Raw genomic sequence first — 23,301 nt, 5'->3', positions numbered from 1 at the left:
TTGCAGGTGCAGTGTCACCGCTGTAGTTCTGCATAAACAAATAAAAAGGAAGGAAACAGACAGCAATGAGGACGTTTAACACTAGAGTCCAAGTCTACAGGGCTTGTTCATGCAAAGATCAGGTAATGGTTCTTCAGCTACTCTGGGAAGACGGACACAATACAAATGATGATCATAGCAGAACTGTGGACATTCCGACTCATTATGATTGGCTGCACGAGCAACACATCTATATTCCCAACAGCTCAGAGAAGTTTAAAAGGAATTAGTTAAAATTTTAATATTTATGCAAATTATTAGTATAAAATATACATTGAAAAGAAATATATTAATTTTTTCACACGGAAATGTATGCATAGGCAACAAATTCCTAGAGGTTTCCTGTAATGGATTTCACGCACCTAGAAACTTTTCCCTACAATCTCCGTTTATTTTCTGTTTCAGAAAAAAATCAGGCTTCTAGTTTTATTCCAAACACCGAACCCGAAAAGTAGTGATGCATCAATCCACAATTTCAGAATGAAGCAAAACACCGAACCCAATGCAAAAGGTTTGGCTGAATTCCAAACAAATCTGAACCCTACTCTGCAAATACCAAATGGCATTTTGCCAAATTCTGCAGAAAAAAAACAAAATACCCCAAAAAAATAACAGGCTTGGATTTGGCCAAATCCAAGATTTGGTGCATTCCTCTACAATCACAAATAATGACATTTCTCAAATTACAATTTAAGGCTTAATGGATTTATAATTTAAGATGCACCACAAGCCTAATGAAACAAAGGTTTTATGCTTTCAAAGTTGGCCACAGGGGGTCACCATCTTGTAACTTTGTTAAACATCTTTGCAAGACCAAGACTGTGCACATGCTCAGTGTGGTCTGGGCTGCTTAGGGATCATCATAAATTCTCAAAACAGGGAAACAAACAAAGCTGCTTGAGTTCTGCATAGCTGGGAAGTAAGGCGGGGGCTCCCCCTGCTGTTCATAAGTATGGTTGTTTCCCTGCAGAGCAGTTAGGGGCCGTCTGACAATTCCTATCCACAGCAGTAAATGAAGGGAGAATTTCACTGCATACAGTCAGGTTCCTTATAAAAAGGGTACACATTTTTTTAATCAAAGTATATTGGAAATAGGTTTCATTTTCATTAAAGAAAGTAAAAAGGGGATTTTATTTTTTTTGCCTTTACATGCCCTTTAAGTTAATATCACATGTAATAACTACAATTATCTTTACAATCTTGTGATTATCCATTTCCTTCCTGGAAGCAAACCAATCGTTCCAGCAGTCCGTTCCTGCTTTATGGCAATGCCAGTTGTGCTGCAACAAGGTTCTACAGCTGAAACATGTGGCACCTAGAAATGATCCTCTAAGACCTAAGTCATTGGAATCAGGAAATCCTGGACTTTCGAATGCAAAGTGATGAGAGATTTTACGCGTTTCGTGCCTGATTACCTTTGGCTACTGCTTTACTGCTGGATGACCTCTTACTACATCTGAATGCTTTGTATTTTCCCAAAAATTTGGCAAACCCTTGGAGTGAGGATTACCCTGGTAAGAGAACATCTATCAAAAAAAATTATGTTTTTTTGATTTTGTACCACTATTCATTTTCTTAATTTTTTATTTTTGACTTCTGTCAAAAAAATGGAGCCATACACCAATACTTATATGGCTTTATGATGAGAGATCTACCAAATATTCTATGGACCAAGGTACCAATATCATGATCTCTGATACAAGCATTCTAAATCCACTTGACTTATAATGAAGACAACCCCATTGATATTCCTGTTGCAGGGCATTCCCCAGTAGGGATGCACCGAATCCACTATTTTGGATTCGGCCGAACCCCTGAATCCTAAACAAAAGATTCGGCCGAATACCGAGCCAAATCCTAATTTGCATATTCAAATTAGGGGTTGGAAGGGGAAAAAATTGTTACTTCCTTGTTTTGTGACAAAAAGTGACGTGATTTTCCTCGGTGCCCCTAATTTGCATATGTAAATTAGGATTCAGATTTGGCTGAATCTGAAACCTGCTAAATCCTAGCCGAATCCCAAACCGAATCCTGGATTCGGTGCATCCCTATTCCCCATCCTCTCTGTGAAAGATTAAGTTAAAATACACCTCTTATATAAACAGAGTTTGGTATTTTGCTTTCATTTTACTTTACCAGCAGGGTATCCTATTGCAAGAAGTGGGCCAGAAATTGTGACCTTAAAGGGGAACTATCGAGAAATAAAAATTAATTAGAATATTTTTGAAAAATTTCCACGACACAAAGCTTGTATTAAATATAATAATTTTTGCTATATTTCCCCTTTAACAAGGCACCCAGGACTTATTATTTCCTCTTAGTCGGAGCTTAGTGATAATTTGTGTCACAATAATCACAAACTTCTGTATGATATAAAGAATATATGTTGAAAAAAGCAACCATTTACACCTTGGCGTTCCATGACTGGTATGACTCAGTCTTAAGCCTTGTGCTTTTAGTCATGGGACACCTTGGTGACTTATCACAGCCTTATAATTTCCAATACATTATTCCATATATTATTATACCACTTTCCTGTCTAGTTTATGTTTAAGGCATAAGCACCAGCATCAAGCCCTGTGCTGATTGTATTGGTTCCAGTGCTTGGTTCACAATTCGGTCAAATCAGAAACCTTTTAAAAGTGCTGGGATCTGGCTGATCTCTGACCCTAATCCTGGAAACTCGTCTGCTGAACTGAATCAGAGGCCTTAAAGTCACATGACTTTACATCTCTGGACAATCAAGTGTGGCAAACGTTTATTTTGTTTTAATTTTGAATATGGAAATGAAGTTTTAATTTGATTCGGTATTCGGTTAAATCCAATATACACGGGTACACCACTTGGCATTTTTGCAGCACATAAATGTTTAATCACAATAATTTCTATATATATTGACCAACATTTAATAATTTCAGTGATAATTCTCCATATTACCCACCTGCCAGGAGATGTGGACCTGTAACAACCCTACAGACTTATGAACAAGGCCTCAATCATGGTGCTCATGCCGCCTGGTTTGCCAACTGATCAGTGTGCCTGTAAATGTTGGAAGTGCCCCCTCCCCAATGACATTGTACTGGAATCAAGTTGTGATAGAGGAAATGTTCCAAGTCCATTGGCTAACACTGGCACATTTATCACTGTAAGGGCAATGATATATGTGTAGTTACATACACTGAAGCACATGGAAAAGTGTTTGTGTTACATACATGTAAGATCTCCATTGATGACTTTCAGTTCTACAGTTCTTCATACTCAACCAACATCACATTGCTTTATAGTAATCCCTGGATCACTCACAAGGCCTTTATATGTCTTACCTTCAAAGATCTTCCCTCAACCTTGATCTCTTGATAGGATTCTGGATGTTTCATCTCAAGCAAATTCCCTATTCAACCTCCTCCTACTGCTCTTCCCCTTCTGATTACTCCAAACCTATCCGACCCTCTCCAGTCTGGCCAATCTTTGTGCCTATGAATCCTCCAATGAAGCTCTGCAGGAACTTGGTGCAACCCAGGGGCGTAACTATAGAGGAAGCAGACCCTGCGGTTGCAGGGGGACCCAGGAGTATAGGGGGCCCAGTGAGACCCTATTTAATTAGCAATTTTAATATATCTTGGTGATATAGGCCAACTTGTAAATATTTTGGGGTCCTCAATTGAATTTTGCATACAGTGTTGGACTGGGGGGCCCGGGGCCTCCCACCACCCCCCTGGGCCCCCCACCCCAGATGCAAAGTATAATCTGGTCCCCCAGATTATACTGTACTACAGTTGTACTACAGTTGTACTACAGTTTTTATCAACCCTTTCATCTTTTTCCATGTAAACTGAGCTTGTCATGGCAGGGCCCTCACTCCTACTGACCTTAACACCGTGGGCATCAGCACCATGACCTGAATTTGCCAATAACTTACCTGATCCGGTCATCAATAAGACTTTATTATTTCTTCAAGAACATTCCCAAGCAAAGTGCTCAAAGGAAGTTTATTCAGACCCATAATATATTTCCAGAACTTAAATTTACTAATGCAGGCTCTACTTTTAGTTATGCTGTCCCATTATGATCTCCATCCATAATATCACTGTTCCATGAAAAATGTACTTATAAATTCTCTTTTAAATCCATATATTTATTTCTATATTTAAAAAACAACTATTTCTTATGTAACCTTAACAGAATAAATTTCTGAATGAAAGAATAAAACAGGAGGGTGATTTAGACAAGCTGTTTGTTGAGTCTTGAGATCTACTGATCACCAACTAAAGGTCTACTGGTAGATCCAGATCTAGCTTTTACACCCCGGAATTAAAATCTGTATAAATGAGCCAAACCTGCCCTACAGCCTTATAGTTGTGTAAAGTCTAATGAGCTGGATATAATACTTAGCCACGCCCATAATCTATGTGTAGGAGGGGCGGTGCTACAATAGTGCTGGTGGGGCTTAAGATACAACATGCACCTTGTTATAATTACAGTGATAAGACACACCCACCTCTCCTCACTGATTCAGATTATGATGAGACCAATAATATCAAAATTAAATATTCCCTAATGCTTTAACATATAATTCACTTATTCTGCATTATTTTTAGAATGTAAGAAACGTAGTCCTATATGATTAGCAGTCGGCTCATGATTAAGCCACTCCTCTTCACTTCCGGCCATTCTTCTGGCCAAGTAGACGCAGATCATACATGGTCAGTGGAGTATGGCCGCCTTACGGCTTTACTGCACACAATGGACTGGGTGGGGCTTTGTTAAGACAATAGAAAAGATGGCTGCATTGCAATGGAAAAAATGTATTTCAAAGTAAACATATTTAGGGCACTGGCACATCCGCAGTGTTTTGCCACCAAACATTGCCTGGAACTGGTCATCTACTCATCCAGTTTTTTGCCCACCTGCTGCAGCGCTATTAAATGACCGAAAGTATTGAATCAACCAATGTCAATTAAAATGACTACTCTTCAATGGATACTGCTGCTTCTTTAATGGCCTTGATATTGGCCAATATGGGTGTAGGAAGGGTTGTGGCTATTTCGGCCAAGTCAGGTGCATCACAGCAACATAAAAACAGATTTGTGCATGAGAGTTTGGTCTGTGCCCAAGTTCTGAAATCAAGCTGTTCCGCAGGCCACACTTTTTTTAATGTAATACCTAATTTCCCTTTACCAATGTCAAACTTATGTCTGCATTCCGATGTTGTTGAAATCATTTTTTGCTGGCCTACACATACAAGAGAAATGCTCGGGGCTTAGGTTGTGCCATAAAGCGTTTCTATGTGGTCATAGCTGTAGTTTGCTCTATTAACGGAATAGACAGAGACTGAAGGTATATTCTACTGCTCTGCAACAGGTATTGTTCCGCTGAGAATTGTTTCATTTCACTCCCTAACTGTGGAGCGAACCTTCTTCACATTCCCAGATAATGGGTTTATTATGAATACTCAGAGACGGGTAAAAACCCAGAGCTACACAGGGTTATGTATGGAAGACATGGATAGAAGCTGCTTCACTGCTCCTTCTTCTTTGGCTTTCACTTCTCCTGGTCACAAGCAAGAAACCAACTCTCATTGTGCCTAGTTAAATGATCAGCATAACAATTACAAACCTGCCAAGACTCATGTTGAACTGGGTTCTGCATTGACATATATACAAGAGCTAAAGCATATTAGGGATGCAACAAATCCGTACATTTTGCCATGTATTCACTTCTTTTAAATATGAGCTCATAGGGGGGCAGAAGATGAACCTAAAGAGGAACATATGTGTATACTGACCATGTAGATATAGATTCCCTATAAATAAGCCCCCACCACAATTAGATTGTAAAATAATAATACAGCCTTGATGTCCTTATCAACAAAAAATAAAACAAACTAGAATTCCACAAGTAGGATCTGCTATAGGTGAGGACTTAAATATATAAATATTGGTACAGAGCTCATGTGAAATCACAACAGATTCATCCAAATATCAAACTGGTCCTAATAATTCACCTAAAACTAAATCATGGGAAAAATGTCACAATATACAATGTTACCCAAGTATATTTGGATCTATTAATCTCTAGATTGCTTTACTTTTCTGAAATGCCCCTTTGCAATCAATATCTGCCATTAGAGTTCCTTGTAGCAAATAAGACAGATGCAAGCAGTGTATAAAAATACCAAAAAATGAAAGTGATTGAAAGGAATGACAATATAATGCAGGGTTGCTCTGCACTTGTAAAACTGGTGTCTTATCTTCAGAAACACTAAGGGGCTGATTCACTAAGGGTCGAATATCGAGGGTTAATTAACCCTCGATATTCGACTAGGAATTAAAATCCTTCGACTTCGAAGGATTTAGCGCAGATAGTTTGATCGAACGATCAAAGGATAATGCCTCCGATCGAACGATTAAATCCTTCGAAACGAACGATTCGAAGGATTTAAATCCAACGATCGAAGGAATATCCTTCGATCAAAAAAAGTTAGCCAAGCCTATGGGGACCTTCCCCATAGGCTAACATTGACTTCGGTAGCTTTTAGATGGCGAAGTAGGGGGTCGAAGTTTTTTTTAAAGAGACAGTACTTCGACTATCGAATGGTCGAACGATTTTTACTTGGAATCCTTCGATTCGAAGTCGTAGTCGAAGTAGCCCGTTCGATGGTCGAAGTAGCCAAAAACAAACTTCGAAATTCGAAGTATTTTAACTTCGAATCCTTCACTCGAAGTTAGTGAATCGGCCCCCTAACAGTCAACTGTTGTGAAACACAGTGCTACTTGTTATGAAACGCTGGCTTTGCTGCTGCAAAAAAACAAACAAACAATTGAACAGCCAAAAAACAAGTGTTTTAATGGAATGACATTATAGTGTACAGTTGCCCTGCACTGGTAAAACTGGTTTGTTTGCTTTAGAAACTCTACTATAGTTTATATAAAGAAGCTGCTGTGTAGTCATGGTGGCAGCCATTTAAAGCTGGAAAAGAGAAAAGCCACAGAATATACAGCAAAGAACAGATACAGTCATATGGAAAAAGTTTGGGAACCCCTCTTTATTCTTTGGAGTTTTGTTTATCATTGGCTGAGCTTTCAAAGTAGCTTTTTTTTGCAGCAGCAAGGCCAGAGCTTTCATAACAAAGTAGCACTGTGTTTCCCAACAGTTGATTGTTAGACTGAGAGTGACTGCCCCGAGCAACTGCCAGTGCAAGTTCTGGCAGTTTACTGTAGATCAGCACCACAGTGAGGCTCCAGCTCATTAGCAACAAGTCCTTACCCTGGAGTTCACATGTGAAACATGTCTAATGGGACTGTGTATGGCCAGTATTTGTTTCAGTGATACAAAATATACACAGCATATTGCTTGATCTGAACAAGACACTACTGTTCTACTAATTTAATCCTCACAATTCCATACATTTTACTATTCCTCTACAGTTACTAGACAATGTTGTGATTTTAGCCCAGGGACAATCTTACAGTCTGACTAGATAATTACTGCCCAGTAAGTGTGAAAAAAAGTTCTGAAATCAAGCTGGCCACACTTTTTTTTTATGTAATACGTAATTTCCCTTTACCAATGTCAAACTTATGTCTGCATTCCGATGTTGTTGGAATAATTTTTTGCTGGCCTACACCTTCAAGAGAAATGCTCGGGGCTTAGGTTGTGCCATAAAGCGTTTCTATGTAGTTTGCTCTAATAACAGAATAGACAGAGACTGAAGGTATATTCTACTGCTCTGCAACTGGTATTGTTCCGCTGAGAATTGTTTCATTTCACTCCGTAACTGTGGAGCGAACCTTCTTCACATTCCCAGATAATGGGTTTATTATGAATAATCAGAGACGGGTAAAAACCCAGAGCTACACAGGGTTATGTATGGAAGACATGGATAGAAGCTGCTTCACTGCTCCTTCTTCTTTGGCTTTCATTTCTCCCGGTCACAAGCAAGAAACCAACTCTCATTGCGGCAAATTCACTAAAGCGCGAAGTGGCTAACGCTAGCGCAAATTCGCCAGCGTGACGTCATTTCGTTACTTCGCCGATTTACTAACGGGTGATGGTGTAAATTCGCTAGTGAAGTGGACCTACTCTAGCGCTACTTCACACCCTTACGCCAGGCGAAGTTGCGCTATGGCGAAGGGACGTAACTACGCTAATTCACTAACTTGCGGATTTTCATGAACGTTAACTTGCGCCAGACTTGCCTTCGCCAACTGAGACCTGGCGAAGTGCAATAGAGTAGATAGGAATTGCTTCAAAAAAAGTTGAAATTTTTTCTAAGTCCCAAAAAACGCTGGCGTCTTTTCCTTTTTTAAGGGTGATAGGCTGAAAAAGATCGTACATTTTTTTGGTGGTACCCTCCTTCCCCCCTACATTTCCTAACATATGGCACCTAAACTATACAGTGGGCTCATGTGTAGGGCAATAAAACAACTCTAATTTATTTTATGAAGCTTTCCCAGACTTGTGTAGTGTAATGTATTTGCTGCTACATATACGTCCATTGAACTGTAACTTGGCGCCGTATGCAAATTAGGCATCGCTAGCGTAACTTCGCTTTGCTTGACGAATTAACGCTAGCGCAAATTCGCTACTGTTCGCCTCCCTGATCGCAACTTCGGATTTTAGTGAATTAGCGGTGCCCTGGAGAAGTGCGGCGAAGGCGTCGCTAGTGCATTTTCGCTGCTTAGTGAATTTGCACCATTGTGCGTATTTAAATGATCAGCATAACAATTACAAACCTGCCAAGACTCATGTTGAACTGGGTTCTGCATAGACATATATACAAGAGCTAAAGCATATTAGGGATGCAACAAATCCGTACATTTTGCCATGTATTCACTTCTTTTAAATATGAGCTCATAGGGGGGCAGAAGATGAACCTAAAGAGGAACATATGTGTATACTGACCATGAAGATATAGATTCCCTATAAATAAGCCCCCACCACAATTAGATTGTAAAATAATAATACAGCCTTCATCTCCTTATCCACAAAAAATAAAGCAAACTAGAATTCCACAAGCAGGATCTGCTATAGGTGAGGACTTAAATATATAAATTAAAAAAGAAAGAAAAAAGTACCCCACTTGCTTCAAGTCTCTATTTAGTTTACAGCTGCCTAATTATTATAATCTCAATTGCGTGCCAAATTACTAATTACTTTGTATAATCGTATGAATTCAAGAAAGTGCTTGTGCTATAATTTAACCGGTTAAAATCCCAATTGATTATAATTTAATTAAATAAATGTGATACAATTCATTCTGTTATATATAAAGGGGTTAAAAAACCCTTAGCTATAATCAATTCTATTTCACAATAGTTTATATCCTTTTGCAACAAGGTGTATTAGTCTAAAAGTTAATAATAACCCCCTCCAATCACTTTGAGTTAAAAAAAACTTTAAAGTGCAAGTGCTGAAACAACTAATGAAGACTGGTAATCAACATAAATTCATCCGGACTTAACAATAATTCATAGAATTTAAAGTGCTTTGCAATAAATTATAATTGAGGTAATTAATTAAATAGAGACCGCAATAAATAGGATAAATATTAAAAAAACACACAATGCTCTGGTTCAGGAATTAAGTCAGAAATGGAAAAGAAGAGGAGGTGGAGTTGTCCCAAATCTACTACCTAGTTTTTTTCTATCCCTGGGACACCACAAAGACAAAGAAGGCAGAGTACCCGGGACTGTGGACTCGATTATTAATCTAGTCCTAGACTTGAAAAGAGCTATATAGGCCTAAAAAACCACAAACCCACGGGCTCTTGTGAGCTTTAGTATCAGAGAGAATAGCGAAGAACCGAGCACTGGTTGAGGTTTAAAACCCCCCCACCCCTTCCACTACTTTGAAAACCCAATTGACTTTAAATCTTAAAAAGTTAAGGTTAAAAGGACTCAGAAACTGGTAAAACTGGTGTCTTGGCTTCAGAAACACTAAGGGGCCGATTCATCAAGAGTCGAATATCGAGGGTTAATTAACCCTCGATATTCGACTAGGAACTAAAATCCTTCGACTTCGAATATCGAAGTCGAAGGATTTAGCGCAAATGCTGCGATCATACGATCGAAGGATTATTCCTTCGATCGAACGATTAAATCCTTCGAATCGAACGATTCGAAGGATTTAAATCCAACGATCGAAGAAATATCCTTCGATCAAAAAAACTTAGGCAAGCCTATGGGGACCTTCCCCATAGGCTAACATTGACTTCGGGAGCTTTTATCTGCCGAAGTAGGGGGTCGAAGTTTTTTTTAAAGAGACAGTACTTCGACTATCGAATGGTCGAATAGTCAAACGATTTTTAGTTCGAATCCTTCGATTCGTAGTCGTAGTCGAAGGTCGAAGTAGCCCATTCGATGGTCGAAGTAGCCCAAAAAATGCTTCGAAATTCGAAGTTTTTTTACTTCGAATCCTTCACTCGAATTTAGTGAATCGGCCCCTATGAGTCAACTGTTATGAAACACAGTGCTACTTGTTATGAAACGCTGGCTTTGCTGCTGCAAAAAAACAAACAATTGAACAGCCAAAAAACAAGTGTTTTAATGGAATGACATTATAGTGTACAGTTGCCCTGCACTGGTAAAACTGGTTTGTTTGCTTTAGAAACTCTACTATAGTTTAGATAAAGAAGCTGCTGTGTAGTCATGGTGGCAGCCATTTAAAGCTGAAAAAGAGAAAAGGCACAGAATAAACAGCAAAGAACAGATACAGTCATATGGAAAAAGTTTGGGAACCCCTCTTTATTCTTTGGAGTTTTGTTTATCATTGGCTGAGCTTTCAAAGTAGCTTTTTTTTGCAGCAGCAAGGCCAGAGCTTTCATAACAAAGTAGCACTGTGTTTCCCAACAGTTGATTGTTAGACTGAGAGTGACTGCCCCGAGCAACTGCCAGTGCAAGTTCTGGCAGTTTACTGTAGATCAGCACCACAGTGAGGCTCCAGCTCATTAGCAACAAGTCCTTACCCTGGAGTTCACATGTGAAACATGTCTAATGGGACTGTGTATGGCCAGCATTTGTTTCAGTGATACAAAATATACACAGCATATTGCTTGATCTGAACAAGACACTACTGTTCTTCTAATTTAATCCTCACAATTCCATACATTTTACTATTCCTCTACAGTTACTATACAATGTTGTTATTTTAGCCCAGGGACAATCTTACAGTCTGACTAGATAATTACTGCCCAGTAAGTATGAAAAAAAGGTTAATAAGCATATGGCCAATTTTACGGTCTGTCTTAATACCTTGTGTTATTGGTAAGAACGTGAACTATCACAATATTAATTTCTTCTCGGTAATGGTGTTTTATAGAGCTGAACACGATTGAGTCATTGTGTCATTTCCAGTTCATCCGTGAATCTATCAGGTATTTAATCCTAGGGCTACTGTAATAACTGTTAGGGTGGTGGCACATGGGGAGATTTCGACGCCTGCGATAAATTGACTACCGTATATACTCGAGTATAAGCCGAGTTTTTCAGCCACCAAAATATGCTGAAAAACTCTACCTCGGCTTATACTCGGGTCAAGCGCAAAAACTGTCGCCGGCGTCCAAGAATAGTCGTCGGCGTCCAAGAATAGTCTCCAAGAATATTCGCCAGCGTCCAAGAATGGTCGCCGGCATCCAAAAACGAGATGCCAGCACCTCCAATGGGAGCAGAAACCCTCAATTTTTTGATTGAAACCTACCAAAAGCTGCTGCAATTCTCACCCTAGGCTTATACTCGAGTCAATAAGCTTTCCCAGTTTTTGGAGGTAAAATTGGGTACCTCGGCTTATACTTGGGACGGCTTATACTCGAGTATATACGGTAATTGCCTTCCCACCAGCAAAAATTTGGTTTGGTTTTCCGAAGTCGCCTGAGGTTTCCTTGTCAGGCAACTTCGGAAAACATAAGAGATATTTTGGGGAGAATCTCCCAGTGTCCCAGTATTTGACGACACTTTTCTCTCTTGGGTGTGTACAGCTTCTCAGTAAATGTTCCACTTTACCAGTCTATCATGTGGGGCTCAAAAAACACAAAGGGAAGAGTTTATGAAAAATATGGGCTGCAAGGAAATCTGTAAATCTGCGTTAATCACACGCAACAAAACATCTCTAATTTCCTTTCCACAAGCAATAAGGTCAATCACTGGTGGGGAAAAACTTAGACACTTTGCTTCGCTTTCCGAATTAGCTCAACGTTGTCTCACAAGGAAACTTCAGGCTACTTCACAATTTGTATTTTTTCTGACCAATGATTACATTACTCCTGATGGAAAAGAAACAAAGGACACTCTGTTGCCAACATTAGTGCAGACTTTCCTGTAGGCAACACAACATTCCATTAACCTACAGCTCTACAGAACTGAATGTTTTGTCCACAAGTGACACAATTTTTTTTGATTTATCACAAATTTGCACTTGCAGATCAGGAAGATAAGAAAAAGCAGGTCTGGAGATATCTCCTCTTCAGGCAACTGGACTGCAGTGGTTACAGCTCCATGGAGGACCAAGACCACCCAAAGGTACAAGGCTGCAGGCCAAGAAAACTGAGGCATATTGCAATTTTTTGCACATAATGCATCATTTTCCAGAATTCCAGCATTTCAATGACATGCTGCAGTGTATGAATTACCAAACTCAAAGCTAATTTATGCTTATATTGGCAAATCATGCAAAAGTTGCATGTTGGCAGTGCCAATCTGTGTGTCAATGCTGTGGTGGTGCAAGTGGTATTAGAGTGAGTTTTATTAAGGACAAGCTGTGTATGTAGCTCCTAGTAAGCCTCCGCAATACAGATATTAATGATAGATCTCCCTAAATCAGTAAAGCAGATCAATTAAAACATCATTTTAGACTATGTGGAGGGGGCGTGGAAAAGGAACAAAGGAGGCCATTTCTTTAGGCTGTTCTGCTCTGCCTAGTGATGTCATTCCTTTAAAGGAGAACTAAACCCCCCTTGTAATAAAAGCTCCCATTAACTTTCTGTCATTACCCCCTTCCTCTCTATATTGTGTCTTAGTAAAAAACAAGCCCCTGAAAAAAAAAACTCGACTAAACTTGATTAGAGTTTTTTCTCTGAAAAAACTTGAATGTCATGAAGGCTACTAACCTTGCAGCAGATTGCCTCAAGAGACTTCGAAAGGTGGCCATACACAGGACGGGAAAAGCAACCGACAAAGTCAGCAGCTTATTGGCCAGGGTATGGGGCCCTCCGACAGGCTTCCGCAATCGATATCTGGCCGAAAAGAGGGCAGCTTAAACTTCTTGTGAGATCAGCTAATTGATGTGGTGCTCAATTGTACCATCTGATTCCTTGCCTTGTGATCCGATCATCTCGGTATCACCCACTCAAGATGGGCATATTGCAGTTTGATCTGCTTGTTTGGCAACCTCTACAAATGAGCGGATCTGCCAATATGTGGCCACCTTAACACATACCAATAAAATTATACTAAACCAATTTGTAAGACTATGGTGGAGCAAGAATCTCTATGTACCAAGGATATAAGTCAGTTAGTCAATCAGGAAGGTCTGAAAAGTGAAGAGGAGCAGTACCTTCTTTTCAGTTCCTGCTTCACCCAACGAGCAGACCAATAGAAATATGGCCGATAACATATGCTGCCCTTTATAGGTATCTATCTATGCGGCAGGATCCCACGAGGAGCTGCCTTTTTTGTTTTTCTAGTAGCCTACAGAGCAGTGCATGTTTTTGGGTGAAAATACAGACTGATTGAACAAGTGCTTTCAGACTATTTTTAAGTTTTGTACCAAATCCTTTGGGGTACCAGAAAAAAAATGTTAGGGGTATATTTATCAAAGGTCGAGTGTTTTTTTACCTCATATTTACTTGAAAATTGAATGGTATCTTATTTAAGAAAAAAACTAGAATATGTGAGTTTGAGTCCCGGTGAATAAAAACCACGAATCATTCCAGTTTTCCGGCAAAACCCTCTCGAACATCAAACAGGCTGTTAACATCCTTAAATGGTTCAAGGGAGCTCTGGCATTGACTCTTTCATGACCTTGACAGGTTTTAGATGGTGTATTTTCGGATTCAAGCTATTTCCATGGTTGGGTATAATAAATCTCGAATATTTGTTTTTTTTTTAAACAAGTTTTTTTTAACCCAATAAATGACCAAAAAAGACAACTTGAAAACTCTAATTTTCATGGAGAAAACAACTCGAACCTTACTAAATCTGTCCCAAGAGTTAACACAATCCATTATTCAGTTCATTCTAAGGGCTGAATTTGCATTGAAAATTCTTTCCAATTCTTTCTAAAATTCAATGAAACCAACAGTGGTTGACTATATGACAGGTATTTGAGGCAGAGGGGGGAAAAATGTAAGAAATCATCTCTATACTAATTGTAAACATATAGTGTAATAGAAAAGGGCATACACAACAATATAGGTTATGACATAAATCTAGCTTTATCCAAGTAAATTATGGCTGCTAATACCTCTATAAATTCAAGATTGGAGAAAAATAGAATATAAAAGCTGTTTCTACACAGTAGTAGTATGTAAACGCACAAACTTCTCGTTTAGGTCAGTCTCAGAGTAACATGAATATGTGATCCAAGGCGGATGGGACAATTACCAGGATTAACATGGAGCAGACTCAAAATGCTGACTCAATGATGATACAGAGGGGCAAATTCACTAACCTCCGGAAATTCGCCAGTGACGGCTTCGCTCACATTGCCAGGCGAAAATTCGCCAGGACAATGTTAATTCGCTAAAATGCGAAGTTGCATCCAGGGCGCCGAAGTTTCACTAGCGTTAATTCAGCATGCGAAGTTACACTAGCGTTGGCTAATTTGCATACGTCGGGAAGTTAAGTTTCAATGGACGAATATGTTGCAGCAAATAAATTACACTACACAAGCCCAGGGAACCTTAATAAAATAATGTTGTTGTATTGCCCTACACATGAGCCCAGTGTATAGTTTATGTGCCATATGTAGGGGGCAAGTTTTTTTTGAGGAACTCTTATCTACTCTCTATTGCACTGGTCCGAGGTGGCGAAGGCAAGTCTGGTGCAAGAGGTAACGTTCATTAAAATCCGCATCTTAGTGAATTTGCGTAGTTATATCCATTCGCCAGAGCGAAAATTCGCCTGGGGTTAGAGTGCGAAGAATCGCTAAAGTCTATCTCCTTCGTTAGTGAATTTACGCCAGCGCTCAATAGTAAATCGGCAAAGTCTCAAAATGACGTCACACTGATAAATTTTCACCAGTGTTAGTCACTTCACCCTTTAGTAAATCTGCCCCAGAGACTATGGTTACAAGAATGAAGAAGAAAACTAAGGGACCATTAGCATTCTGCAATTTAGGGAATGGCAACATCAGGTTATCTGAGAATATGGGCAATTTCAACCAAACGCTCATAGAACTATTTTAAAACCAAGCCAATCTTCTGAATGAAATTGGCTTCTAATTCAAATAGATTCTAAATGGGCATGTTTTAAAAATAGCTGGGTTGGGTATTCTAGAAATGTGGCCAACCTCTAATGGCAGACATACGCTCAGATTCGGGGAGATAAATCTCCTCTTCAGGGCGACTAATGTCCTCAAACTGCCTCCCGTTGTCTAGACTGTAAATCGCCGGGGGGATGGCAATCAGTGCGCTTCGTTTTCCGAAGTTGCCTCACAAGGAAACTTCGGGCGACTTCGGAAGACAAAGCGCTCCGAGTGCCATCCTGCTGGCGATTCACAGTCTAGCCGGAGGGAGACAGTTGGAGGAGATTAGTCGCCCTGAAGAGGAGATTTATCGCCGGGCGACTAAATTTCCCTGAATCTGAGCGTGTGTCTCTGCCCTAAATGAAAGGATGAATGTTTTGATTTGGCAAAACATTCAAACTGATGAAAGCTCTAGCTAACTGGCTCAAGTCAATGTGTCACACCTCCCCAGGTGTGGCCAACATTATCTGCCCAATTATATTAGTGCAGCTCAAGATTCAGCTCACAGAAATAACCAGTAAAAGCACTCACATAAAAGTTGACATTGACTGGCACAACAAGCAACATTTGTTGACCTCTAATCTTCATTTCTTTACCACTCTCTCTGTAGCAGTGAATCGTATATACACAATACTAACTTGTAACAAAAAGTGCAAGCATATGTATGTATGTGCATTTACATGACATCAGAACTAAATCTCTACAAAAACTTAGGCTACTAATTTCACCCTGGGGGGGTCATTCATCAATACTTGGAAAATCTGCACCTGGGCAGTAACCAATGCCAACCAAATTATTGCTTTATCAAAAACTAATGTAAAAAGAAAACATCACTGATTGATTTTGATTTCTATGCGTTACTGACCCAAATTTGCTCAGTGTTGATAAATGCAATGTCGTGGTCTTCTATACCAGCAGAAGGTTACTACAGACCTTTAGGAGAAGTTCTGTGCCTCTGAAGATTTCCAAATAGCTCCCCATCTTCCCTGCTAATTTGCAGCACATGCTCTGGGCTACTGTTATTTACAGCTCTATCTATATAATGTCTTCAGAATTTAAAATGACCCTAGGCTTAGATGCTCAACAGCAGCCCAGAGCACACTGAGCATGTGCAGAGTCACTGACACTAAAAAGTGGGCTTCTGTATCAGACTTCCTACCTTCAGCTTAAAGGAACAGTTCAGTGTGAAAATAAAACCTTTGTAAATAGATAGGCTGTGCAAAATAAAAAATGTTTCTAATATAGTTAGTTAGGCAAAAATGTAATGTATAAAGGCTGGAGTGACTGGATGTGTAGCATAATAGCCAGAACACTACTTCCTGCTTTTCAGATCTGTAACTGAGTTAGTCAGCGACTTTAAAGGGGGCCACATGGTACATATCTATTTAGTGAGTTTGCAATTGATCCTTAGCATTCAGCTCAGTTTTAAAAGCAACAGATATGACCCATGTCCCCCCCCCTTAAGTCTCTGAAGTCAGTGTAAACCAAGAGAGCTGAAAAGCAGGAAGTAGTGTTCTGGCTATTATGTTAGACATCCAGTCACTCCAGCCTTTATACATTACATTTTTGCCTAAATAACTATAATAGAAACATTTTTTATTTTGCACAGCCTATTTACCCAGTTTTTATTTTTACACTGAACAATTCCTTTAAAGCTCCTTGCCCTGGGCGTGAGCATGCTCAGTTTGCTCATCTTCTACCCACCCCCTGCTGTCATTTGAGCCCAGAGCTATAAGTGAGCAGGGAGAGACTCAGGCAGGAAGTGATGTCACACCAAGACAATATGGCAGCTGCTATCCTAAACAAACAGAGACAGTCTAGAACTGTTTACTCGGGTATGGTAAAACATTCTACAGAATAAATATCAGATTCTAGCTTGCACTATTTCAGCTAATCTATTGGCAATAAAATGCCTCAGTAGCTTTCCTTCTCCTTTAATAGAGCTAAACAGGATTTTTTTTTACAAACCTCAATTTTATGTTCTGGGGACCAAGAAAAAGCTGAGCAAAATCCTGGATGGTACTTGCTTTGGCGCATGAATAAAAAAAATTCCAGGGACATAAAATTGAGGTTTGATCGTATAAACATGGCCTCTGGTAAATTGTTTTAATGAGATCATTTTTGTTTCACAGAAAGTAAAATGTAAGTCATATCTGCAATAGATTACAGTTAACTTTTTAAGAAGGAAACCAGGGCTACCCAACTAGACACAAGGGCTGCTTTAAATTGATTATGCCCCCAGCCTGTCCAAGGAAATAAAGCATTAAACATAATATTTGTCCAACAAGCTTATGCCCATAAGTCATGAATGTCTACGCCATCCCCATGTGTATTGATAAGAGGTAATGTTTCATGAGAGCCTGATTCATGGCATTTTAACTCTTATCTTTGTATACTCAATAGACATTATTGAAAGAATGAAGGTGTCCATAGAATTATTTTAAATTGAATTACGGCAGCCTACACTTTAATGTGTGTATGTATAAGTAAATCATTCCCATACATAAAATCCTAAGATTGGTTGGGAAAACTCATGCTATACAGTGTATGAACAATAAATCAAACCATGAAGCAACCAGCAAAATACAATTTTTCTTGCTTATAGCAAAGAGGAAACGAGTGGAACAGAGGAATCCTTCCAGATTTTCATCCTTCTCTCTGGTAGTAAAACTTGAATACAGGTTACAGTGAGATGAGGAAGACTCTCCTATTTGCTTGTAACCATCAGAATGATGACTTTACTGAAATCCTATATTTTGCACGAAGACAGGAATTCTGGATTTCACATTTCACCAACACAAGAACTCTTCAGTACAGTCACATTTACCTTACCTTTTCATTTTACAATAGGATTGAGCTTAGGAATTATCTGGTAAGAAATGCACCTAAAGTTGATTACACTAACCTCTGGTGAGTGTGAATAGAGGTATATATTAAGAGTTTCAGCTCACTGCCTGTGAGATGAATATGGTGCAAGACCAGGACGGCTTTATATCATACATATACACTATATGGACAAAAGTATGTAGCCATCCCCTCTATTTACTGGCTGTTTGCTATCATTTCAGACATTTAAAATTCCGCACTTCCTACTTTGTGGCAATAGTTCACGGAAGGCTTTTTCCTGATTCAGCACAATAATGCCCCCATGCAAAAAGCCAGGTCCAGACAGAATGGTTTTGCAGAGGTGGAAGAGCGTGATTGGCCGATACACAGTCCTGAACTCAATCCAACTGACCGCCGGTGAGATACAAGTACCGATATCTAACTGTAGTGTATAATTCAAATTCCATCCAATGATGTTATAACATCTAGCGGACAACCTTCTGATAAGATTAGGAGACTCTTTAACAGCAAAGAGGACCAATTTAAAGGTAAAATTCTTGGTTCTGGACTGAGATGTTGGACAAGCAGGTGTCCACATACTTTTGCCATATATAGTAATGTAAAGAGTTGGATTAGGCAAAACGTGCATTACCAGCCTGTTTCTGAATGTAATCTCTAAAGATAAATCTTTTTTCTTAGGTTCTGGGCAACCAGTTTTGAAAATGTATTCATTTGTAAAAAATGATGAGTGAAAACACCAATAAGCTAACAAACTAAAAGTCTAAGAACTTGTTTGTAGAATGTGTGTGCGCCTCTGCACTTGAAGGCTACCAATACCTTAATTCGGATTAACATTTAGCCGTGTTGGGTTTGCTTCATACCCCTTAGAATCAATACAGTACCTGGGTCTTCCAGTCATTGATCTTGAATGTACAACTGCTGGTCTTGTGGGCTTGGTTACAAAAAGCGGCTAGATTGAACTGGAGCAGACAGATGTATGTTCCTTTCTTGTTGTGGTACAACAATTTTAAAAAATATTTCATAATGACAGACTACTGTGATATATATATATATAATGTAAGAATCCCTGTAAAGGTTTAAACAGAGATTTAACAGCCCACACTGCTTCTACATAGGTGCTTCCAAACATCTACTGTTAGAATAAAGATGGGCAGTATAGCGATATGATTCTATCTTTTGGCCATTTTTGGATTATAAATGGTCTTTCCAGGTAGATGGGTGCTTCCACCCAATGAGATTGTAAGAGTCATATCCACTTTGAGATGTTATATCAGCACAGAACACTTGGGAAACAACTGCTTGGCTACCTAAGAAATGGACTGAGGCATCAAGTGATTAAGACCAATGACTTCAAGCCTCAATTAATTGTAGAGACATTAACCTAAAAAATGTTTAATGCATGGGAGGCTAATTACTACTGTACCAGGCCAGAATAAATGACAGAAGATTAGTTAATAAGTGCAGAAGCACTTGCTTGGGAGCATAAAAATAGATCAGAGGCATTAATTAAGGTATTTTTGCATTAATATCAATCTAAAGTAGGACCATTTTAAGACCCCATTTCCATCTCCTGAGTGTACACAGTGCCTTTGGTTTCTCTTATGTTTGTTAGTGAAGGTTGAGAGTGGAAGCAGAGTGCACAAGTGATTTATATCAAGGTCACACAAGTAACTGTGTGTCAAATAAGAATCATACTTTCTACAATCGCATTGAAGCCAATATTACAAATAAAATATCTTTCTCAACAAGCTAATGTGGCAGCTGCTATCCTAAACAATCAGAGAGTGTCTACAGCCGTTTGCCATTCTAAGGAATAAAAATGGTGTTCTAGCTATCACCGTTGTGGCTAATCTATTGGGAATAAACTGCCTTGGTAGCTTTCCTTCTCCTTTAAGGGAGGCAAATCGATATACGTCTCATTATTTTAAAATATAATTATTATGGGAATAATTATTAGGGATGTAACAAATCCATATGTTTTGGATTTGGCCAATTGGCAAATCTTCTAAGAAGTTTCAGCCAAATAGCAAATTGAATCAAAACCCTATTTAGCATATTCAATTTTTTTTTAAAAATATACTGTATCATGTTAAAAACAAAAAACATTCAGTTGTGCAGAGTTGTAAATTCACACAATTTCAAAGGCACAGATTCAGTTAGGTAAACACTCTACAGAAAATCCTGAGATTTGGCCTAAAATGATGTGTACGTTTTGTGCAAGGAGTGTGCTGAAGAGTGAGAAATGTTTAAAGAATTAAAATATTGTTCTTGCTGAAACAGACTGCTTGCTTTATGGCTGAAATTAAAGTTAGAAGGGAGCATTTGATCATGGATACTTAGTGAAAGCATTGGATTAGAGCATTACAGAACCGTTTTTTTAGAAAATAAACAGAGAAAAATGCCACAGCAGCTTTCATTTTGCACAAAACTGAACATCAAGTTATAACTTGGAGAACCAACATAATGTAAATGGAGATGTTAAAATTTACGACAGATATAATTATCCTTTTGGGGTGGGGAGGGGGAATACATTACTAAACTAAATATAATCTAAATGCCTATATGAAATGAATTCCATAATTGTACTACAGGTATGTTCTCTGGAAACAAGTTATCCAGAAAGCTCCAAATTATGAAACAGCCGTCCCTCAGACTCCATTTTATTCAAATAATGGAAATGTTTAAAAATAATTACCTTTTTCTCTGTAATAATAAAACAGTAGCTTGTACTTGATCCCAACTAAGATATAATTAATCCTCATTGGAGGCAAAACCAGCCTATTGGGGTTGTTTAATGTTTTTTTTTTAGCAAAATTAAGGTATGAAGATCCAAATTACGGAAACATCTGTTATACGGAAAACTCCAGATCCCTGCATTCTGGATAACAGGTCCCATACCTGTATTTGTTTTCATACGTGGCCCAGGGATTATTTATATCCAAAGGATAGCAAAAGGCATATAGAAGACCACATCATGCCCTTAACTAGTACAGCTAATTTACATCGAATTTATTTATGTCCCATTAGGTTTGACAGTGATGAGTATTAGATTTGTGGTTGGAGAGCCCGTGGCTTTCTGTGGAAAGCATTTTCTGTGACACCTCTAGTTCCGGTTTCACAAAAGGGGCATCTTATTGCTTCAAATTGCCACTGACCAGTAACCCATAGCAAACAGAAAAATAAAGTAAACCTTTAAAATAAGTGGATGTAAAATTGACGAGGGGGCTATTCTAAGCACTTTTGTAAACTACATTCATTATTTATTTTTCTTAATTTCAAGATATTAAGGGATATATGTGCTGTTAATATGAATGTATTTTGTTACAACAGCGCCACCTGCTGGTCAGTTTCTGACCAGTCTGACCACCAAGTAGTCAAGGAAGTTGTCATGTGAAAGAAAGAGGCTGCTCTGATGTTCTTTTGCTTAGGAAAACAATTAAAAACCTTACCTAAGCAGAAGAACATCAGAGCAGCCTCTTTCTTACTCCTGACAACTTCCTTGACTACTTGGTGGTCAGACTGGTGGGAAAAAGACCAGCAGGTGGTGCTGTTGAAACATAATTAATGTTAACAGTATATATATCCCTTAATATCCTAGGATAACGAAATAATGAATGTACATTGCAAATTTTCTTAGAATAGCACCCTCATCAATTTTACATTAACTTATTGTAAAGGTATACTTATACTTTAAATAATTTTTTTTTTATTTAACCTCTTTTTTTTACCGTGATGTGATTTTCCAAGTGCCTAACTCCATTTATGTTTTGCTATATACGGGTTTTCGCTTCCTTTGTGGAGGGTCTAGTGTACATGGGCCACATTACTCAGTGCTCACACTTTTACTTGATATATTATGTTTTATGTATAATTGTGCTTTTCAAGTGGGTCTTCATGAACACCCTAAATATTGTGTAGTACAGGAGTACCCATACTTTACTAATGCGACATCTACTTTTAGTGTTGTCCCATTATGATTTACATCCATAAAAACATTGTTATCATTCTGTTCCATGAAAGATTTTACTTAAATATTGATTTATGAGAAAATGTATATAGTTATATTTAACAAACAACTATTCCTTATGTAACCATAACATAATAAATATCTGAATGAAAAAAATGAAACAGTAGGGTGATATAGACAAGCTGTTTGTTGACAGTGTCTTGAGATCTACTGAACACCAGCTAAAGGTCTATTGGAAGATCCGGATCTACCTTGTGGGCACTCCTGGTGCAGTGCAATTCTACAATAGAATACAGTGAAACCTCAATTTTACAGCCCCTGATTTTAAGTTTTCCCCAACTTTAGTTTTTTGTGGTCCCACCTATACATATTTTGCATAATAAATTTGCCTGATTTCACATTTTCCTGAAATTTATACAATTTTTTCTGGTCCCATGAAAAATATAAAATGGGAGTTCTACTGTATAGTTATTAAAACAAGGTGCACATCTGTTTATATGGCAACTGTTGGGTCGGAAAGCTGATTCTACATCTTATAGTTGTCCAAAAATAAATAAATAAAAATCTATTGTATGGATGTTAAAATAATGAAAACAAGCATCTGGTTGCTGAGGGTTACAGGACCAGTGTAAATGGTTACACATGTTACAATCCCAAAGCAGTATGTTTCTATAGACGTACGCATCAATTTTACACTGAAGCAAACTATAGACTAATTAAGGAGCTTCATACAAATTACATGCCCTTTAAAAGTGTCATAAAAAGTTTATAAAGGCAAAAAAATAAAAAAAATACAATTTACTTTCTTTAACGAAAAAGAAACCTATCTCCAATATACTTTAATTAAAAAAATGTGTACTGTTTTTATAAGAAACCTGACTGTATGCAGTGAAATTCTCCCTTCATTTACCGCTGTGGTTAGGAATTGTCAGACGGTCCCTAACTGCTCTTCAGGGAAACAATCATACTTATGAACAGCAGGGGGAGCC

General features: G+C 38.5%; 1 protein-coding gene across 3 annotated transcripts in view; it reads right to left on the bottom strand.

Moving 5' to 3' along the window:
- scaf4.L (SR-related CTD associated factor 4 L homeolog) overlaps positions 1–23,301 on the bottom strand; it is an 86,990-nt gene that overhangs the window by 2,083 nt on the left and 61,606 nt on the right. The gene's annotated exons all lie outside the window — the stretch shown is intronic.

The sequence above is a fragment of the Xenopus laevis genome, chromosome 2L (genome assembly GCF_017654675.1).
Source record: "Xenopus laevis strain J_2021 chromosome 2L, Xenopus_laevis_v10.1, whole genome shotgun sequence".
Lineage (NCBI taxonomy): Eukaryota > Metazoa > Chordata > Amphibia > Anura > Pipidae > Xenopus > Xenopus laevis.
Note: the sequence above shows the minus strand (reverse complement) of the source record. Positions and strands in the feature narration are given on the sequence as shown.